The following is a 22,737-nucleotide window of genomic DNA, read 5'->3' on the forward strand; positions in this document are numbered from 1 at the left end:
CAATAAATATAAAGCCCCAGAGGTATTTTCTATTCTACATTTAAATTACTTTTACTCCCAGGGTTTTCATGAGGGACATTAAAGTTAAGATGAAGTGGACTAGTCATCACGAGGATTTTGAGTGTGCCTCAGTGGATGTTTGCACATGTGTGTTTTCAGCACATTTACAACCACTTATTTGAAATAGGTATTTTTTTACTGTTGCCTGAGATAGGGTCCATAAGCTTTGGCTTAGTTTCCCATTGCTACTGTAGCCAATTGCAACAAACTGAACAATTTAAACAATGCAAATTTGCTATCTTACAGTTCTGGTGGTCAGAAGTTTGGTATGCCTCTCCCAAGCCTAAGATGGAATGCCCACAGCATTCCTTTCATAAAGTTCTAAGGACGAATTAGCTTATGTGCTTATTTGTTAGTAGAATTTTGTTCCTTGTGGCGACAGAACAAAGGTCCCTGTTTTCTTGTTAGTTATCAGCTAGGACCATTCCCCGCTTCTAGAAGCCACCACATTCCTCGGCTCAGGGTCACCTCTCTTCACCCTCAAAACCGGACAAAGTGATGGAGTCTGTATCAAGGTGTCTCTTTCTTCCACCCAACACCTGCTTCTGCTTTTAAGAGCTCATGTGATTACATTGGGCCCACCTGGATAATTTCCATATTTTAAATTCATTCCACCTGCAACTTTCACTGCCTTTTGCTTTGCAACATAACACATTCGCAGTTCCCAGGATTGGGATATGGACATTTTTGAGGGACCATTTTTAACCTTCTACATTTGGTAATTCCCAGTATCAACAGCAGTAATAGTCAATCCAGTTACTGACCACAAAACGTTGGGATAATAATAATAGTAATAATAACAACAACGATAATAATAATGGTCACGATTTGTACTTTTTATTTATTTATTTTTATTATGTTATGTTAATCTGGCTTGTAATTCTCATAATAAATTGATAAGGAACCACAAATGCAACAGATACCTAAAGAAGGTTTTGGTACGGATACTGGTTATATGAGCTGTGGTCAAAAAATTTTATTGCAATTTTATCAACTGTGCAATAATTACTTCTAATTTTTATAACTTAAAGGAAATAATATTTATAGTTAATAATTTCTAGAACTATGACAGCTAGTGAAGGTGAAGAAAGCTTATGTGTCATTTTTTTTGTTTCAGAGTAAAAGTTCAACTGTCGTGTACAAGTGGATCTTGGAAAATATTTCTTAATGATGCAGCTTTGGTATAACCACCCGAAAAAGCCTGCCTGAAAACCTGTTATTCTCTGATATAAATTCCCAAGGATGCTTGCTCACAATACTATCTTACTGAATATTTGAAGGTATAGATTTGGCTTCAATTTTATTTTTGGATAGCTCATTTTTTCATCCTATAAAATAAATTTATAACATTTTGTACTGCTCATGATCCCCTATCCTGAATCTCAGGAGATTATTAGTTAATAGTTAAATATTTGTTTACTTGAGTTTATATCCTCAGAAGAAATTTTTGCTACCTCAGTGGTTCAATTTTTTCTATAGCAGCATCGTCAAGAATATGATGAATGAATGAGCTAATGGGACTCTTTCTTTCATTAAACCTGAACGCTGATCAGACCATTTGTTTTGTATTGTTTTTATTTTGGAATATTACATTTAGGAAAGAGTAACACACTTAAGTATATCCAAAGGAGAACGGACAATATAATTAGTAAGTCTGGCAATTACACTTTTAAAAAGGTTTGATGAAATCAGAGGTGCCTTGTCTAGAAAAAATGGTAAGTGACATGTTACTTTTCTATATTTCATTGGCTTTGTTATTGAATGTTGATGCTTCTATTATGAAAGTATTTTATTATATCTTTTCTTTTAAAGACACATTTATTCAGCATCATGATCAGACTATTACATTTAGCAATCAACAGCATGGGTCCAAAAAAAAAAAAATCTACATTAAAACCCTTTGTTGGAATGCTTTACACTTTCCACAGAACAGAAACTAAAATAACCTGTTACACAGTTAGTCACAAATACAGTCCTCGAGTTTTTTGCCCATACTCATGAGTATTGTCTAAAACATGTCTTCTTTGTAGCAGCTAGGCTCAGCCACCACTGTGCTTGGCTGAGTTCACAAATCTGTTGTAACCTGTAGCTTCCCTGTCCCTCCTCTGGCTCTCCTCTCCTGCTAAGCTTTGTTTCCTGGCAATAATTAAAACCTTCTGCTGCTGCCGTAGCTGCTGCTGCTGCTGGAACCACCATAGCCACCTTGGTTTCATGGTTTGGCAAAGTATTGGCCGCCACCACCATAGGGGCCAGAGCTTCTGCCTCCAAAATTTCCTCCTTTCATGGGTCCAAGATTTCCTCCTTTCATGGGTCCAAAATTTGAGGATTGATTGTTGTAATTGCCAAAAGCATTATAGCTTCCACCATTACCAAATCCGTTATAGCCATCCCCGATGCCACCATATCCACCGCCACCTCAACTACCACCAAAGCCACCTTGACCACTGAAGTTCCCTCCATGACCAAAGTTGTCATTCCCACCAAAACCACCTCCATGACCACCACCAAAGTTTCCAGAACCACTTCGACCTCTTTGGCTGGATGAAGCGCTAGCCATCTCTTGCTTAGATAGGGCTCTCCTTACTTCACAGTCGTGGCCATTCACAGTATGGTATTTCTGAATGACAATCTCGTCTACAGAGTCATGGTCATCAAATGTTACAAAAGCAAAACCTCTCTTTTTGCCACTACCTTGGTCGGTCATGATCTCGATCACTTCAATTTTCCCATACTATTCAAAATAATCTCTTAGATGATCTTCAGTGTCTTCTTTAATGCCACCAACAAAAATCTTTTTCACAGTTAAGTGGGCACCAGGTCTTTGAGAATCTTCTCCTGAGACAGCCCTCTTTGGTTCCACAACACTTCCATCCACCTTGTGTGGCCTTGCATTCATGGCTGCATCCACCTCCTCCACAGTGGCATACGTGACAAACCCAAAGCCTCTGGAGTGCTTGGTGTTTGGATCTCTCATTACCACCCAGTCCGTAAGTGTTCCCCATTGCTCAAAATGGCTCCTCAGACTCTCATCGGTTGTTTCAAAGCTCAAACCTCCGATGAAGAACTTCCGCAGCTGTTCAGGCTCTTTGGCAGACTCTGACTTAGAAATGACGGCGGTGGGAGGGGAGACTTTAACAATGCTTACTCGGCGGTGTCCCTGGGCAGAAAGTATTTTATTATATCTTAATGATACAATTATACTGTAATATTATTAAAATTGTGGAAGATTGCTATCCAAAAACAAACAAACAAAAAACTGAAGATGTGTAATTTTTGACATTTAGCAATATGCTTAGAAAGGCCTTTCATGCATCACAAATATTTGTTGAGTGCCTACCTACACTGGACCAGGATACTCTAGGCACATAGGATACAATGTTTTATTAAAATACAACACAAGCATAAACAAAATAAAATAAAATAAAAATACTCCTTCCCAGAGATTACATTCTAATAGGGCAAAAGAAAATGAATAAAATGGATAAGAAAATTGTATCATACATGTGCTAGTGCCTAATTGTCCCTCAATATTAATTTCATTGGCTGAGAACATATCTGTCGGTTATAGTCTATATTTTCCAGCTTCAAAGGCAGCAATATGGGCCCGTGAACTACAAGTGAAGTATATGCATAAAACTTCTAATCAGTGAAACTACAGGTGAAGTATATGCATAAAACTTCTAATCAGTGAAACTACAGGTGAAGTATATGCATAAAACTTTTGCATCCAATGCCTAAAGGAAATCTCTTGAAGAGTTGCACTTCCAGCAATGGGGGACTAGCCAATTTAGAACAAACCTGCTCAATGTGAAAAATTATTATTATTTTTTAAAGATTTTAATTTATTTGATAGAGAGAGAGCACAAGTAGGCAGAGAGGCAGGCAGAAGGAGAAGCGGGGCTCAGTCCCAGGACCCTGGGATGATGACCTGAGCCAAAGGCAGATGCTAAACCGACTGAGCCACCCAGGCGCCCCTCAATGTGAGAAATTAAAATAGCTGGATAAGATATACATAAAGAGTATATATTTATATGCAGCTGGTCATCTGAAACTAATGATGTACTATATGTTGGCTAATTGGATTTAAATTAAAAAAAAAAAGGCATTGGAGTACAGATAAAAGACAACTCCAGAGACGTGAACCTTACATTTGATGCCAAATTTTCCCCTCTACGTATTTTTCCATTTAAAAGCATCATGTCTGAAAAACTAACTGAGAGCAGCAGGGAGAGGATGTGATAATAAACCGAACTTGGTAATTTTACAGGGAAAAGGTAACAACAGTAGGAGTTTATAGCTTGATAAGAAGAAATCTGATAAGAAGAAACTTAAAGCCTCATAAGAAAAAAAATCTGTGTTTCCAGTCATGACCCCGAAGGGCTATATCATAGGGTGCACTAGAAACAAACCCACATTCTAAGAACCTAAGCCTTGTTTCTTATCAGCTTAATTTCTGAATTAAGTTTACCTGTTCATAGCAAGAGCATCTGCAAAAACAAAATTACATCCCATCTGGGGGACAATAACATCATCCAGAGCCTCAAAGGAGCTCTATTTATTTATTTTCTCATAAAAGGGGGTATCCCTCAGTTAAACCTAGCAGCCACTAAAATGAAATAGAAATACAGAAGAAAAAATACATAGCAAAATAGAAATGTAGAAGACCCTTACACTGGCGTTACCAGTAATTGAGACCACTATATTTAAGGGGCTCCTGGGTGGCTCAGTTGGTTTAGCGTCAGACTCTTGGTTTCGGCTGAGGTCATGATCTCAGTGTGGAGCCGAGACACTGCTCTGTGCTCAGCTCAGGGTCTGCTTGAGATTCCTTTTCCCTCTCCCTCTGCCCCCCACTTCCCCTCTTGTGTGTGTGTGCATGCTCTCTCAATCTCTCAAAAATAAATAAAATTTAAAAAATTAAAACCACTATATTTAATATACATCCAAGGTATTAAGTGGCATGAATGGAGAATTTCACCAGAGAAATGAAACTATGAAATATCAGATATTATTTCTATAATGGGAAATAAAATTAATAGCTCAATGATGGTTTCAACAGCAGGTTAGGCACAATTGAAGAGAAAAAATGAGTAAATTAGAAAAAAAGATTAGGGGCGCCTGGGTGGCTCAGTCGGTTAAGCGACTGCCTTCAGCTCAGGTCATGATCCTGGAGTCCTGGGATCGAGTCCCGCATCGGGCTCCCTGCTCAGCAGGAAGTCTGCTTCTCCCTCTGACCCTCCTACCTCTCGTGCTCTCTGTCTCTCATTCTCTCTCTCGCAAATAAATAAATAAAATCTTTAAAAAAAAAAAGATTAGAAGAAAATACCCATATTAAAGCATAAAAAAGATAAAAATTTTATTTTTTTAATTTTTTATTTATTTATTTGCGAGAGAGAGAACACCTGAGAGGGGATAGGGTCAGAGGACGAAGCAGACTCCCTGCCGAGCAGGGAGCCCGATGCGGGACTCGATCCAGGGACTCCAGGATCATGACCTGAGCTGAAGGCAGTCGCTTAACCAACTGAGCCACCCAGGCGCCCAAGATATAAATTTTAAAAAGAATAATAGATACATGGAATATGGTTTAAAATCTAAATTGCATGTTACTGGAGTCTTTAAGTAGTAGACAAAAATTGGTGAAGATGCAATTTTTGAAGACATGAAGACCGACAATTTCCAAAACTGGTGAAAAACAGTTTGCCAGTTCAAGGAACTTCATCCATCTTCAGTCAGAATAATTCCAAGAGAAACTATACCCAGACAGACATTTAGAACAACTACTGAAAATTAAAAGGAAAAAAAAAAAGAGAGAAAGAAAATATCTTTCAAGTTGTAAAGACTGACTTTCTACATGTTCTCTTCCATGCTTTTTTCAACCCTTAGGTTACTTGTTACAGTTTCATGTTCCCTGAACACATTTTCAAACTTGACTTTAATTTTTTTTTAATAGTGAGCATTATTGATTTACAATCTTGGTCAAAAGTCTTTGTAGCTCCTCTGTAGTTTCAGCTGTTTATTCAGTACCCCTCCTGCGTCTGTAATCGTTTTCCTGTGGACCGTTCATTGTCTAAGTTATCCAATTGGCTTCTCTGAGACACAGATGAAGATGCTATCCTCCTGAGAAGAAATTTAGTGAATTAAGTTTGTTCACCAACCCGTCTAAATGTTTTTCTAATTTTTGTTTATTCTGTGATTTTCTCAGAGATATATAACTATCTATTAGTATTACTATCTCTATGCTACTATTTGGCTATGATTGTGGTTCTTTTAGCTCTTTGGGATATATGTTGAGGCTGTTTAGACCACTCAGGTGTTGGGAATTTAGGCTTGGCCTCAAGAAGCTGATTTGGAAGAGCTACTTATAATCACGATGTCTCGGGGAACAACTGTTTTTCTCCTTCAGTAAAAACTCAGGGTTCTTTGTAATTGCCTGAGGAACGTTTACTTCTGGTTCAACCAAACTATGAAGGACTCATCTTTTGATCTTGAAAAAACTCCATCTTCAGGAAAGGATTCTTTGTTTTAATTTCTGTCCTGCTTGCCTCATAAATCCATCAAAACTGAAGTTTAATTGTGCCTGGTTCAAGGTAAAAGTGGGTTTTAATGCTCCTTGTATTTCTCTGGATTCTGGTTTTCTCATGGATTTTAACTGGTTAATTCCTTTTTATCCTTTCAGAATTTGGATGCATTAAGATTTATTTTAAGTATTTTATACAGGTTATTAAAATTTTCATTTTTCCAAATGAACTATCAAAATTACCTCCAAAAATATGAATTCTGCTCACAGGTTTATTACTTTTTGCTCTTAAATGTTTTTAGTTTTATGCTCGAATTTCTTTGTAAAAAAAAGATGATTTTTTTTAAAGAAAGTAGTTTCTTGTTTCTTTTCTTTTTTTTAAAGATTTTATTTATTTATTTGAGACAGAGAGCATGAGAGGGAGGAGGGTCAGAGGGAGAAGCAGACTCCCTGCCGAGCAGGGAGCCCGATGCGGGACTCGATCCCGGCACTCCAGGATCATGACCTGAGCCGAAGGCAGTCGCTTAACCAACTGAGCCACCCAGGCGCCCTCTTGTTTCTTTTCTTAAAGATTTTATTTATTTGAGAGAGAGAGAGATAATGAGAGAGAGCACAAGTGGGGGCAGGGAGAGGGAGAAACAGGCTCCCCACTGAGCAGGGATCCTGATGCAGGGCTCGATCCTAAGACCCCAGGATTATGACTTGAGCCAAAGGCAGACGCTTAACCAACTGGGCCACCCAGGTGCCTCAAAAAGATGATTAAAAAAAAAACAGTTCTGGTTTACAACAAAACTGAGAGGAAGGTACAGAGATTTCTCACGTACCTTTTGCTGCTACATGTAACCTCCGCCATTATCAACATTACTCACCAGAATGATCCAGTTTTTACCAAGCATGAAAGTACATTGACACACCATAGTCACCCAGGTCCATAGATAAACTTAGGGTTCATTTTAGGTGTTGTATATTCTATGAATTTGGACACAAGTATAATGACATACATATATTCATCACTATAATGCATACAGAGTGTTTTTACTTTCTTAAAAATCCTGTGTACTGCTTGTTCATTCCCTGACCCCCACCTTGAAATTATTTTCTAATCTGTTTTTTGGTTTGTTTGCTTTCTGGGGGGAGGTGGGGACAGATGCATTGCCTTTAATGTACCATCTTGACTGCATCTCGTCGTCTTAAAAACTTTATAAGATTTCCCATTTAGTCTATGGATTGTATTTTTAGATATTTTTGCTACCATTTTACTTCTTGATCTCTAACCAAAGTTGACTGTGAAGAAAAAATAAATTCGGCAGACAAATCATTATTTTAAAGTTGTAACTAACTTTTTTTGGTGACCTCTAGAATTGTCAATTTTTAGAAATAGAACAGTCCAAACTTGGTTGGGTACCAGGGTTTTCCCTCTGACTCTATTTATATGTTAGTAAAGTTCGTTAATTGTTTTTTTTTTTTTTTTGGTTTGTTTGCTTCCAATCTGCTATTTTCTATTTTTTGTGTCTAGTCAGACATTTGTGAGAAAAACATGTTAAAATCTCCCATTATGATTTTAAAAAAAAATTTTTAGTACAGTTTTAGGTTCATAGCAAAATTGATGGGAATTTCAGATTTCCTATATAGCCTCTGCCCTCACACATGCATACAACTCTCTTATTATCAACTCCCTCAACAGAATGGTATGACTGTTACAGTTGATGAACCCACACTGATACATCATAATCATCCAAATCCATAGTTTACTTTATGGTTTACTCTTTCTGGTGTACATTCTATGGGTTTGGACAAATGTATAATAAGTGTATCCATCATTATGGTATTACATGGAGTATTTTCATTGCCCTAAAATCTAAAATCCTCTGTGCTTTACCTATTCATCTCTTCCCCCACCAAACGTTGGCAATCACTGATCTTTTTACTGTGTCATGAGCATACTCTGAAGGCGCACACGTGAGTTGTGTCTTTCTACAAGATCAGTTTTATTCAGTCATAAAACAAGGTTAACATAATGATAAAGCAGATTAAGATTTCCAAACTCAATTGCATTTCACCATGTGTTTAACTTGGCTTCTTTCACATCACACAAAGCAAAGCACAAGACAAGTCATGTAACAAACTTGAGCCTTTGCAGACCTCCTCTGGTTCTGAGTGTGTTGTCAGCTGGTTCTGGTCTTGGCTGCAATGCCCTTAGCTGCTTGGTCCTTGCTTGACACAGGCCACTGCTTGACATGAATGACTCCATCTTGCTCTCTATGCTATCTTCATAGTTTTATCCTTTTCAGAATGTCATATGATTGGAATAAGAGTATTTAGGCTTTTCAGACTGACTTCTCTTGCTTAGTAATATGCGTTTATGGTTCTTGCATGTCTTATTGTGGCTTGATAGCTCATTTCTTTTTAGTACTGAGTCATGTTCCATTACCTGAATGTACCATAATTTATCCATTCATCTATGGAAGGGCATCTTGGTTGCTTCCAAGGTTTGGAAATTATAAATAAGCAGCTATAAACATCTATGTGCAGGTTGTTGTATGTACAGAAGTTTCAACTCCTTTGGGTAAATACCAAGTAGACCAATTAGTGGATTGTATGGTAAGACTAGGTTTAGTTTTGTAGGAAGCTGCCAAGCTGTCTTTCAAAGTGGCTATAGAAGTAACATTTCCACCAACAATGTATGGGACTTCCCGTTGTTCCACATCTTAGCAACATTTGCTATTGGCAGTCTTCTGGATTTTGGCCAATTTAATAGGTGTTTAGTGGTATTCCATTGCTATTTTAACTTACATTTCCTGGATGACATATCGTGGAGCATCTTTTCATATGTTTATTTGTCATGTGTTTATCTTCTTTGGTAAGGTGTCAAGGGTTTTGACCCATTTTTAAGTTGTGTTATTTGCCTTCATATTGTTTTCTGAGTTCTTTGTATATTTTGGGTAACAATCTTTATCAGATGTGTCTTTTGCAAATATTTTCTCCCATCCTGTGTCTTGTCTTCTGATTTTCTTTCTTTTTTTTTTAAAAAGATTTTATTTATTTATTTGAGACAGAGAGAATGAGAGACAGAGAGCATGAGAGGGAGGAGGGTCAGAGGGAGAAGCAGACTCCCCGCCGAGCAGGGGGAGCCTGATGCAGGACTCGATCCCGGGACTCCAGGATCATGACCTGAGCCGAAGGCAGTCGCTCAACCAACTGAGCCACCCAGGCGCCCTTGTCTTCTGATTTTCTTGATAATGGTTTTCATGGAGCTAATTTTCATAAATTCTAGCTTATTAATTGTTTATCTTATGGATTATGACTTTGGTATTGTATCTTAAAGGGCATTTCTATACCTTAGGCTATCTAGGTTTTCTCCTCTGTTGTCTCCTATGAATTTTATAGTTTTACGATTTACATTTAGATCTGTGGTCCATTTTGAGTTAATTTTTGTGAAGGGTATAATATCTGGCTTGATTCTTTTTTTTTTTTTTTTTTTTGCTTGTGGATGTCCAGTTCCAGTTATTTTGTTGAAAAGACTATCTTTGCCCCATTGTATTGCCTTTGCACCTTTGTCAGAATCAGTTGACTATATTCATGTGTGTCTGCTTTGATTTTTTAAAACATTTTTTCTTCATGTTTCTATCAATTTTTCTTTAAATGTTAGGACACTATATTTCTAGGTGCATATGCATTCATGATTATAACATCTTCTAGTGGATTATTTCTTTAATCCTCATGTAGGAACATTCTTAATACTTATTTATGCTTTATACCTTATAATATTTTTGTTTCTTATTCATATTGCTACATCAGCTTTCAGTTGTTGAGATGATGTCTGTCTTTTCTTTATGTTTTTAGTTATACTTTTCTATGTCATTTTGTTTTAAATATATTCTTTTTAAATAGCATGAGCTAAATTTCCAAAAATACAATTTAAATATTTGCATTTTGATGTATTATTAGCAATTATTACTTTGTTTTATTTTGTGTTTCAATTAACTTTTATTTTCTTGTCCTTCTTTTCTCCTTCTATGGCTGTTTTTTTAATGGATCCCACTTAGTTGTTGTTTTTCTTATTCTTTCTCCACCCTACCTTCTTATTTTTTTCCTTTAAGATTTATTTATTTCTTTTGAGAGAGAGAGCATGAGTCCACTACCAAGGGGTGGGAGAAGAGATAAGGAGAGAGAATCTCCAGTAGACTCCCTGCAGAGCACAGAGCCCAATGCGGGCTCAATATGGGCTTAAAGGGGGCCCAGTCTCGACCCTGAGATCACCACCTGAGCCAACACCAAGAGTTGGATGCTCAACTGACTGCACTACCCAGGAGCCTCCATTCTTACACTGGAGGTACAATTTGAATTTAACCCATGAATATAATTTTTTAAAAATCTAACAAATTTTAATGTTATTAAATTTCTTTTATCCCTGAATAGGGTAAGAACTTGCCACTAAGGTGCTTGTTATTACCCGTGCTCCCTCACATTTCCTACATTACCTGTGTTGATATTTTGTTCCTAATTTTTCATCATGAAAATGTAAGTATTTTTTTTAACAATCTGTAGTTAATTCAACAGTATATTTTGCCAGTTCCTTTGGGTTTAATTTTCTTCTTTCTGAGGTATATCCTTTACTAATAGTTCGCAGAAGGTCTTTGGGTGGTAAATGTTTTTAGCACTTTTAAATAAAAATGTAACTTCATTCTTATTGTGGACAAATAATGTTTGTGGCTCTATCAGTCCAGTTTGACAGCTATTTACTTATAGCGTCTTAAAGACGCCAGTTCATGGGGCACCTGGTGGTTTAGTCAGTTATGTGTCTGCCTTCAGCTCAGGTCATGATCCCGGGGTCCTGGGATCCAGCCCATGTCAGGCTCCCTGCTCAGTGGTGAGTCTGCTTCTCCCTCTGCTGCTCCCCCTGTGCCTGCTTGCTCACTCGCTCTCGCTCACTTTCTCAAATGAATAAATAAAATCTTTAAAAAAATTAAAGATACCAGTTCATCTTCTTCTTCCATCTGTTATTGTTGCTGAGAAGTGGGTTGCCAACATCATTATTATTCCCTTGTAAGATTGTCCCTTAATGTAGCTACTAAGGTATTTACTTTCTCCTTGAAGTTACACCATTTCATTAAGATCTGTCTTGAGACATTTTGAGATCTTATTACTTCCCTTGAATAGGAAAATTCTTAGCTTTTTAAAAAATTATTTTAATAAGCTAAGCTGTTCCTTATTACCTTTCTGCAGAACCTCTTATCTATATTGAGAACTTAGCAGTTGAAATTTTTTGTCTTTTTTGGGGCACCTGGGTGGTTCAGTCAGCTAAGCATCTGCCTTTGGCTCAGGTCATGATCCCAGGGTCCTGTCATTGAGCCCCACTTTGGGCTCGCTGCTCAACGGGAAGCCTGTTTCTCCCTCTCCCTTTGCTGCTCCCCCTGCTTGTGCATTCTCTCTCTCTCTCAAATAAATAATTAAAAATAAATAAATAAGAAATTTTTAGTCTTTTTCCATGTCTCTTAAATTACATTTTAAAAAAATTATGGCTCTTTTCCAGGTTCTGAGTTTGTTTCCCTATTTTTTTCCTTTTAGTCCTTCCTACCCTTCCAATTTTATCACTGGAGACTTTCTTATATAAACTTAATTTTAGGGCAGTTTCAGAATTACAGAAAAATTATGAAGATAGTACCAAGAATTTTCTCTTTTTTAACATCTTGTATTAGTACTACATATGTGTTACAATTAACAAACCAAGATTGAAACATAATTAATTGACTCCACACTTTACTCAGATTCTTTTAGTTGTTACCTAATGTCCTTTTCCTTCTCAAAATCCCAGGCAAGATACTGCATTAAGTGTAGCTTGTCATGTCTCTTTACACTCCTCTTGGCTGTAATAGTTTCTCAGACTTCCCTTGTTCTGATAATCATGACAGTTTTAAGTAGTCATTGGTTATTTTGTAGAATGTCCCTCAGTTGGAATGTCCGATGTTTTCTCATGATTAGGACAGGGTTGTGTGTGTGAAAAAGGGAGGTCGCAGAAGTAAAGTGTTGTTTTCATCACATCCTGTTAAAAGTACAAACTATTAACATGATTTACGATGTGGTGTTGATTTTGATCACCTAGCTGAGGCAGTGACTTTTGGGTTCCCCCACTGTAAAGCCATTCTTTCTACTCCCTTTCCATGCTATATTCTTGGGAAGGAAATCACCGTACAAAACCACATTTAAGGAGTGGGGAGTTTTTCTCACCGATTCTTTCCTTGGCCATATCAAATCTACTGATGGTTTTGATTTTTAATAGTTCCCTTTGATTCTTTATTAGTGTTCCCACCTCTGTCCTTGTATTACCCATGTATTCTTGCATATTGTCTCTTTTTCCATTTAGAGCTCTTCAAATGGATCCTAGTTATTTTAAATTCTGTCTGATAATTCCAACATCTGTGTCATATCTTGAGTCTGGTTCTAATGCTTATTTTTTTCTCTTGAGATTGCACTTTATCTTGCCTTTGGTGTGGCTTGCATATGTTGTCAAAATCTGGACATTATGTATTAGGTAATAGAAACTGAGGTAAATTGGGCTTCAGTGTGAGATTTTATATGAGTCTGGCTAGCAATTGGGCTGTCTAATGCTTGTTGTAGCTGTGGGTGCCAGAAATTCCAAATTCCTATAGTACCCCCTTTTTTAAATATTATTGCTCTGGGTCTCCCTAAGTACTCCTCAGAGGGTCTGCATCTTTCCACTCTTTCAGCTATAAAACATTATTGCTGTACTGGTATGGTGGTAGGGTGTGGGAGAGCAGGAACATGCTATAGTTTATTTTTTCAATTAAACCTTAGTATTTCATTGGGTTTGTGTTTTTTTGGGAGGTACTTTTCCAGTCTTCTTTTGGGAGATGGGGGGTGCTGTCCATCCCTTTAACACAAGAAGGCTAAATGAGGCTAGAATGAGACAAAGAGGAAAAGAGGAAGAAGGTTCTTCCCCCAAATGGGATAAGGTTCTGGTAAATTCTTTTCTTCCAAGCATAAAAGTTTGTTATGGAGAATGTTCCGGGAATATTTCAAAATGATTATTTTGCCACTCTCTTTGCCCAAGCCACAGGAAGTCCTTCTTGGTTCTTCATCATGAGAAACCGTGGGGGTCCTATAGCTATAACCCAGGAAATTTTGGGGGGCCCCTAAGACTGCAATTCTAGGAGTTTCTCACTTTTGTGCTGGTCCACACTCAAGACTCCAGCTATTCATCAAAATTGCCATGTATGTGTTCCTACCAGTTTATAGCTCCAGTGGCTTCTGCTCCAGGGAAGCAGATCTCGGTTGGGACTCTCATGATTCATCTGTCTTTCCAAATTTTGGTGCCAGTTTGCCTTGTGATCTCAGTTCTCTGATTTATCCAAGAACAGTCATTCATTGTCCCTATGCTCAGCTTTTCTGTGTAAGAAGGGGATAATGCTTTCTAAACTTCTCCCACATTAGAGTTGTAAATAGAGGTTCTCATCACTGGATATTTTGAGGATTTAGTTGAACATGTTTTATGTTTATTTTTATGTTTTGATTTTTTTTAATTTACATGACCCAAACATTAAAATAAGTGTAGAGAGAGATGCCCTCACTGCTTTCCTACTCATCTACTTAATTTGTGTAATTCCTTATAGGTAAGTATTGTTACTACTTAGCCTCCCAGATATTTTTATGCCAATACAGCTTTGTATTATTTTCCCTTTTTTAAAACAGATAGAGATTGCTGGAGGGGAGGTGAGCAGGGGGATGGGGTAACGGGTGATGGCCAGCAAGGAGGGCACCTGATGTAAGGAGCACTGGGTGTTATATGCAACTGATGAATCACTAATTCTACCCCTGAAACTAATAATACACTATTTGTTAACCAAATTGAATTTAAATAAAAAAGTAAAAAAGAAAAGAAACCCTCTTAAAATACATTTTCTCTTTGATGTTACACTTAAGGTGATGCTAATTCCAAAGCAATTTATTCAGAGTTGATCTTCATTTTGATATGAATAGCATTCCATATTATAAATATGCCTAACATTTATAAACAATTTGTTGTTGGCATACACTGAGGTCGTTTCCAAACTTTTGCTCTTACAAAAGTTCTTAATTGAATAATCTTGTACATAGAACATTTTTCATATGCATAATGATATCTGTGGGACAAATTCCTAGAAGTGAAATACCTGGAATGAAATATATATTCATTTACAATTTTGAGAAATATTGACATAAGGGTTGAACAATTTACACTATCTCCATTAATGTATAAGTTTCTTTTTGAACTATTTTTCTAATGTAATGTGTGATCAAATTTTATGTTTTTGCCAGTGTGATTGGTGAAAATTGTGTCTAAGTACAGCTTGAATTTACTTTTATCTTATTTAAAAATCATTTAACATAGTTAAGAGCCATTTTTATACCTCTTACCCAGTTTTTAATTAGGCTGTTTCTCTTTTTTTCTCACTAGTATTCATGAAAATTGGAATTTTCACTATGTGATATGAATTGTAAATATTATCAGCCAGTTTATCAGTTCCCTTCCATCTTGTATGTGTTTTGTATGCAGACATATTTTAAGATGTATTGATATCTAACAATTATAAATAGTACTGTTTAGTATAATGAAATCTAAGATTTACTTTAAAAGACATCCGAGGAATAACAGATGTGTATCTGTACATGTGTGAGTGTGTAAAGAAAATCTAGCATAATGTAGAATTTATGTGGTTATAATACATTGATTCACTTTACATTTTTCAACTTTTCCATAAATTTGAAATTTTTCATAATAATGAGAAATTCTATTTAGCCACTTAAAAACATAAACTAGGAAAGATAATTTTCTGATACTTTTACATTAAGCAAGCATAACAATGATACCAGATCTTGAAAATATTGTTCGGAAATAGAACCAGACAAATACTCACATGAGCATGAAAGCAACATAACTAAATAAAGTATTAGCAGATATAGTCTAGGAAAAGTTTTAAATAACTTTGACTTATTACCAAATAGGGTTAATTGTAGCAATGAAAGGATAGTTCAGTATTTAGGAAAATCCTTAATATAATTAAATTTTAAAAGTCGTATGACTATAGAATTGAGGGTCCAGTTCTGGGCTCTCTATTCTGTTTGGTGCCAGTACCATACTGTCTTGATGCTTACAACTTCGTAACAGAGCTTGAAGTCAGGCATTGTGATGCCCCCAGCTTTGGTTTTCTTTTTCAACATTCCCCTATTTGGGGTATTTTCTGGTTCCATACAAATTTTAGGATTGTTTGTTCCAGCTCTGTGAAAAATGTCAATGTTATTTTGATAGGGATTGCATTGAATGTGTACATTGTTCTAGGTAGCATAGACATTTTAACAATATTTATTCTTCCAATCCATGAGCATGGAATGTTTTTTCCATCTCTTTATGTCTTCCTCAATTTCTTTCATAAGTGCTCTGTAGTTTCTAGAGTACAGACCCTTTACCTCTTTGGTTAGGTTTATTCATAGGTATCTTATGGTTTTTGGTGCAACTGTAAATGGAATTGATTCCTTAATTTCTCTTTCTTCAGTCACATTGTTAGTATATAGAAATGCAACTGATTTCTGTGCATTGATTTTGTATCCTGCCACATTGTTGAATTGCTGTATGAGTTCTAGCAATTTTGGGGACGAGTCTTTTGAGTTTTCCGCATAAAGTATCATGTCACCTGCAAAGAGAGAGAGTTTGACTTCTTCTTTGCCAATTTGAATGCCTTTTATTTCTTTTTGTTCTTGATTGCTGAGGCTAGGGAATGCAAGCTGATACAGGCGCTCTGGAAAACAGTATGGAGGTTCCTTAAGAAGTTAAAAATAGAGCTGCCCTATGACCCAGCAATTGCACTACTAGGTATTTACCCCAAAGATACAGATGTAGTGAAACAAAGGGGCACCTGCACCCCAATGTTCAAGCAACAATGTCCACAATAGCCACACTGTGGAAGGAGAAGAGATGCCCTGAAGATGTGGTCCATATATACAATGGAATATTACTCAACCATCAGAGAGGATGAATACCTACCATTTACATCAACATGGATGGAACTGGAGGGTATTACGCTAAGTGAAATAAGTCAATCAGAGAAAGACAATTATCATATGGTTTCACTCATATGTGGAATATAAGAAATAGCACAGAGGACCATAGGGGAAGGGAGGGAAAACTGAATGTGAAGAAATCAGAGAGGGAGACAAACCATGAGAGACTCTTGACTCTGGGAAACAGAGGGTTGCCGGAGGGGAGGTGGGGGGGGGGGGATGGGGGAATTGGATGATGGGCATTAAAGAGGGCATGAGATGTGATGAGCACTGGGTGTTATATGCAAATGATGCATCACTGAACTCTACATCTGAAACTAATGATGAATTGAATTTAAATAAAAAAAATAATATTTTAAAAAGTCATATGACTACATGTATGCTGAAAAGGCATTTAGCAAAACAACAATTCAAGATAAACCAATACTATAGAATTGATAAAAACTTCCTTGGCATGTTATACCAAAAACCAGCATTATATTTAAAAGAGAAACAATAATTTTAACAACAAAGGCAAAAACAAACAAAAACAAAAAAATGTATGTTCCCATGATATAACTATTAAAATTTTTAGAATAAGTACAAGGCAACATTATCGAAGAGGAAAAAATAGTGATATTAATAAAAACAAAATTCTAAAAATTTAGAAGAGAAAAAGTAAAATATTCTTCTTTATTTGTGGAGGATAAGATCATATACCTGGAAAATGCAACAAAATATCTAAAGCTACTCTATAGAATAAATAATTTGGTTAGATTGTATGATACAATAAATTACATTTATATGTATATTATTGATAAATTAGGAGCTATAATGAAAGATATTATTTAGGAATTTGGTAAATAAGTGTGTAGGGCTTATCTAAAAATAACATAAGCACAACACTAATTCTTGGACAAATAAGAAAGAAAAAACTTATGGGATGCCTGGGTGGCTCAGATGGTTGGGCGTCTGCCTTCGGCTCAGGTCATGATCCCGGGGTCCTGGGATCGAGTCCCGCATCGGGCTCCCTGCTGGGTGGGGAGCCTGCTTCTCCCTCTGCCTCTGCCTCTCTCTCTCTCTCTCTCTGACTCTCATGAATAAATAAATAAAACATTAAAAAAAATAAAATAGTGTTATTTTTCAATTCAAATAGGAAAAAGCAAAAGAGATTATGGTATTTCCCATGTCACACAAAGATAGGGCAGAAAATACTTTCAATATCTGCAGTTAATCAAGTCAACATTAAGTGGAATAATGTACACAGGCCATTTTTTAGATACTTAAGATTTGATTGAGACCATTTAATTAGTTATCAAAATCAGTTTCACTCTAATAGTATAAAAGCACATTATGGCTTTATTGAGGTTGCAGTATTAGTCACATAAAAATAAGGAACTTGAAAATTGAATATTTCTCCAGTAATGTTATCTTGGCCATCTACATTTATGTTTAATGTATATTTACCATCAAATATCATTCAAAATAATCATAAATTAAAATAAGTAGCATTTCCCATGCAGAATTTGATCAAGTTGTTGTTTTATTTTTATTTATTTATGTATTTATAAGGTTCTATTTTTTATTTGAGAGAGAGGGCGAGAGAGCATGAGCTGGGAGTTGGGGGGTGCAGAGGGAGAAGCAGGCTACCCGCTGAGAAGATGGCCTGATGCAGGGCTCCATCCCAGAACCCCAGGATTGTGACCTGAGCCAAAGGCAGATGCTTAACCAGCTGAGCCACCCAGTTGCCCGTTATTTACTTTCTAAAAAAGATTATTTATTTATTTCAGAGAGAGTACATGAGTGGGAAGGCGTGGAGGGGGAGGGAGAGGAAGAAAGAATCTGAAACAGGCTCCACACTCAGCATGGAGCCTGACATGGGGCTCGATCCCACAACCCCTGAGATTATGACCTGAGCCGAAACCAAGAGCTGACTGCTTAACCAATTGAGCCACCCAGGAGCCCCAAGTTATCGTTTTAGAAATCCTGTCTGTTGAACTGAAATAGTCTACCCAAATAATTAATTGAGGGCAAAAACCTTTATGATTTTTGCTTCTGCATCACATAAGGTACACAGAATGACTGAAGACAAGTTATATTAATAGTTGAAACTTTGTCTGACCTTGAATTTCTATTCAATTCCAAATAGTGGATTTGTGGCTGTGGCTAATCACAGAATCTTTGTCTCACTGTCTCTACATTCCATCACTTTTTTGATTTTAGTTATCAACACTGTTCAACTCCTTCCTTAATCACTGAATTTCTTTTTTTAAAAAGATTTTATTTATTTATTTTGACAGAGAGAGAGAGAGAGAGAACACAAGCAGGCAGAGGGAGAAGGAGAAGTTGGCTCCAGATGTGGGACTCGATCCCAGGACCCTGGGATCATGACCTGACCCGGAGGCAGTCGCTTAACTGACTGAGCCACCCAGGCGCCCGAGTTTCTAAATTCTGTGCTTTGTCTAGAAATAAAGAAACTTTCTCAGGGCACCTGGGTGACTCATAAAATATATTTTAATGCATATATATTTAATATAATTTAATATAATATAATTTAATAATATATAATTTAATATAATATAATTAATAATATAATTTAATATAATATATTTAATATATTTAAAATATAAAAATATTTAAAAAATATTTTTAATGATTTTACTTATTTTAGAGATTTTATTTATTTTATGTGGGAAATGAATTTCCTCTTAATAAAAAAGTGTAAGCCAACTGAATGAAGAAGAACCCTGATAGACGTAAAATGAAAAAAAAAAGTCAACATAGGAGACTAGAGAAAGTTTCTTTTTTTTTTAAAGATTTTATTTATTTATTTGTTTATTTATTGAGAGAGAAAGAGAGCAAGCGGGGGGAGGGACAAAGAGAGAGTGAGAGAGAGAATGTCAAGCAGATTCCTCACTGAATGCAGAGCTCAACATGGGCTCAGTATCAGGGAACTGATATCATGACCTGAGCTGAAAACATGAGTCAGACTCTGAACAGACTGAGCCACCTTGGTGCCCCCCCAAAATACGTTTTAAATGAAGGGTTAATATAAGAGTTTAATTTCAATTTGTTTCCTTGGGTAGGAAACATGCTTTTGAGGAAATCAAAGATTTTCACTTCTCACACAGTAATATTTGAGTCTAAAGGGAGAAAGCACTTAATTTCTATAGGTCTAATTTTAGTTCTATAACTGCATCTCCAACTATTGTTTTCATATTGATTTATTCATTGCTCTTAAATGTTGTGCTTTCATCCATTTTAACATATCACTGCTTTCAGCTAGCATTATTCAATAGATACGGTCTCACTAATCTTTCTTCTCCATTCTGTCCCCTCTTAAACTTCATGTTTATTTACATGCTTAGAGTGCCTACTTAAAACTTTAAATAAGATAACAGATAAGATCTTTAAATAAGATAGTAACACTTACTTCTTGTTCTCTTCTAAATATGTTGAATTCCTATTATCTAAATGAAGAAATAAAAATCCATACCTACTCTGAACTCACTCTGACCTTCTATATTTTAACATCTTTTTTTAAAGATTTTGTTTACTTATTTCAGACAGAGAGAGAGAAGCATGCATGAGTGGGGGAGAAGGGACAGAGGGAGAAGCAAGCTCCTGGCTGAGTGGGGAGCCAGATGCAGGGCTCTATCCCAAGACCCTGGGATCATGACCTGAGCCGAAGGCAGATGCTTAACCAAGTGAGCCACCAAGGCACCTCTATTTTAACATCTTCTAACTAAAATTAAAATGATATTTCAAAATTGGATACATTTACTTTTTATTTGTATCTTAAAACTACATTCTGTGGTGTTTGTTTACGGACTGATTGTAAAAGCTGAACACTACTGTTTACATTGTTGTAATCATGCAGATATTTTTCACTGAGAAGCTGAGTAGTATGTGGGTAGTACAGTCCTTCCACCTAGTATAGTGTTACAATCTCTATGCAACTCAGGGAAGAAGAGTAAATTCTTTATATCAAATAGATCCTCTTTGTTAAACATTATCAGTAACTTCAGAACACAGCACATTTCAATTTGCCTTGTATCTATATATTACTTTCTGGAAAAGATTTGTTTCCATAGTATCTAATTTCCTTTATCTTCATTACAGAAAGAAGAAATATATGCCTTCTTCAGTAAATTCTAGCTCATGAAACATTTTGTCCATTAAATAGAATCCATCCCATTCTTTATATTCAAAGTATTTTCCTTCCAGCCCAGGAATTTTTTATTCACATTTTGTCTTTTTTTTTTTTTTCCACATTTTGTCTTGATTATTACCAGCCTAGGAAGGATTCATTTACTTTAGGCCCTTTCCTTAAATCCACTATTTTGTTTTATCCCTCATTTATCTTCTGTGATTGCCATTATTGTTGTGTGTAAATATATCCTTACATAACCTTCTCCAAAATAGCATATAGAAGGTACATTTTCTGAGTTCTTGAGTTTCTCAAGTGGCTTGATTTTGTCATTTCTGTTTGATTCGTAGTTCGGCTGGGCATACAATTCTAAGTTCAAAATATTATTGCCTCAGAATTTTGAAATAATTATTACCATTTTCTTCATTATCCAAAATTGGTAATTGAAAAGTATGAATTAATTATGACATTAATTGCTTCATAATAATACTTTTCCTCATTTTCTCTGGGTGCATTTGGCATTGGTATCTTTTTATACTTAGTCTTCTGAAATTTCTCAATGTTGTGCCTTTGAATCATTATTCATTTACTGACACGAGCAATCAGTGGATGCTGTTAAATCTAGAGACAGGTATCTCTTTTGTTCTGGGAGATTTTCTTATTTAACATTTTTTCTCATTTTTTTCATTTATGCTCTCCTTTTGAAACTTCTGTTTATCAGATCTTGAGCTACCTAGGTTGATGGTTTTGACCAATTTATTTTCTTTTATAGGCTCTTTGTTTTCATATATATGTTCTGGAAGAATAACTCATTTATCTTCTAATTCTCCTTTTAATTTTTAATTTGTTGATATTTTTAATTGCCAAATTTTCTCCATTTTTTTGAGAGTTTTCACTCAGTTCTATTCATGACTCTTGTTTCATGGAAACATTATCTAGAACTCTTCTGAAGATACTGAATTTTTAAAAATTCTCTTCTGTCATGAATAATATCTGTTTCCTCTTTTGGTCACATTTTTGTGTGTTTGACTTAGTTTTTTCCTTTCATGCTGCTGATTTTCTTTATATATCGATTAATCCTGTTTTTTCATTCCAATTAAGGAACAAAATATTAGGTAGGTTAGTTCTACATATCTTGTCTCCTCAACTTTTGGGTATGCAGACTAAAATTTTTCACTAACATTCTTTCTTAAATAGAATATATAATACATAGGTACTGAGTGGATTGGTAAACTTCCCTTCATACTGAAATGGTGGAAAACTATCTTTAAAATGGGAGGTGCCACAGATTCAGAATCAGAGCACTTTATTCTAGGAAAGTAATGTACAATCTAACAAGTTAATTCTTTCTAAGGTGTTCACTTAGGGTTTTTTGGAGATAGATTGACAATTCAGTGTGTGTGTGTGTCTGTGTGTATCTGTGTATGTAAAGTAAACATAATTGGCTTCACCTTGTATTTCACCAAATTTTTCAGTTTTATTATTATACCTACTAAGCCCAAGTAGAAAGACTTTCCGGGTTTCAGCTGTGCATTTCAGTCACCCTTATTTTTTGCATTTCTCATCTACCATAATCTGGAATTTGAGTTACATACTTCTTCAAGTTTACCAATATGATATGATTCTGTCTGCTTTTACTTTCACAAAAAGCATAGAGCCTCTCCAATATATTAGCCCTGATCCACTTTGTTCTTTTTTCAGTTATGGGTTTATCCTCATTTTAATCATTTATAATTCTTGTAGGGACTTTTGAGGATGAAGGTTAGACTAATATATTTGCTTGGTCTGCCATATTTCTCAGAAACTATAAAGTATGTTATTTCCATTATAAATTGGTACAAAAGGAGAACTTGAAAGTTATTTAGCAAGATAATTAAAACCATAAATGCCTTTTGAATTTGTAATTTTATGTCAGTAATTTATACTATAGATTAACTTTTTGTCCAGATATATAGTTACAAAGATGATCAATGGAGGG

At 35.8% G+C, this 22,737-nt stretch overlaps 1 pseudogene; it reads right to left on the reverse strand.

Annotated features, from left to right (window-relative positions):
- Positions 1 to 2,206: 2,206 nt before the first annotated feature.
- Positions 2,207 to 7,427, reverse strand: LOC123836071 (heterogeneous nuclear ribonucleoprotein A1-like; annotated as a pseudogene).
- Positions 7,428 to 22,737: the final 15,310 nt, after the last annotated feature.

Source organism: Mirounga angustirostris, unplaced genomic scaffold, assembly GCF_029215605.1.
Source record: "Mirounga angustirostris isolate CCGP_5_RB_7025 unplaced genomic scaffold, mMirAng1.0.hap1 SCAF_12, whole genome shotgun sequence".
In the NCBI taxonomy this organism is placed as follows: Eukaryota; Metazoa; Chordata; class Mammalia; order Carnivora; family Phocidae; genus Mirounga; species Mirounga angustirostris.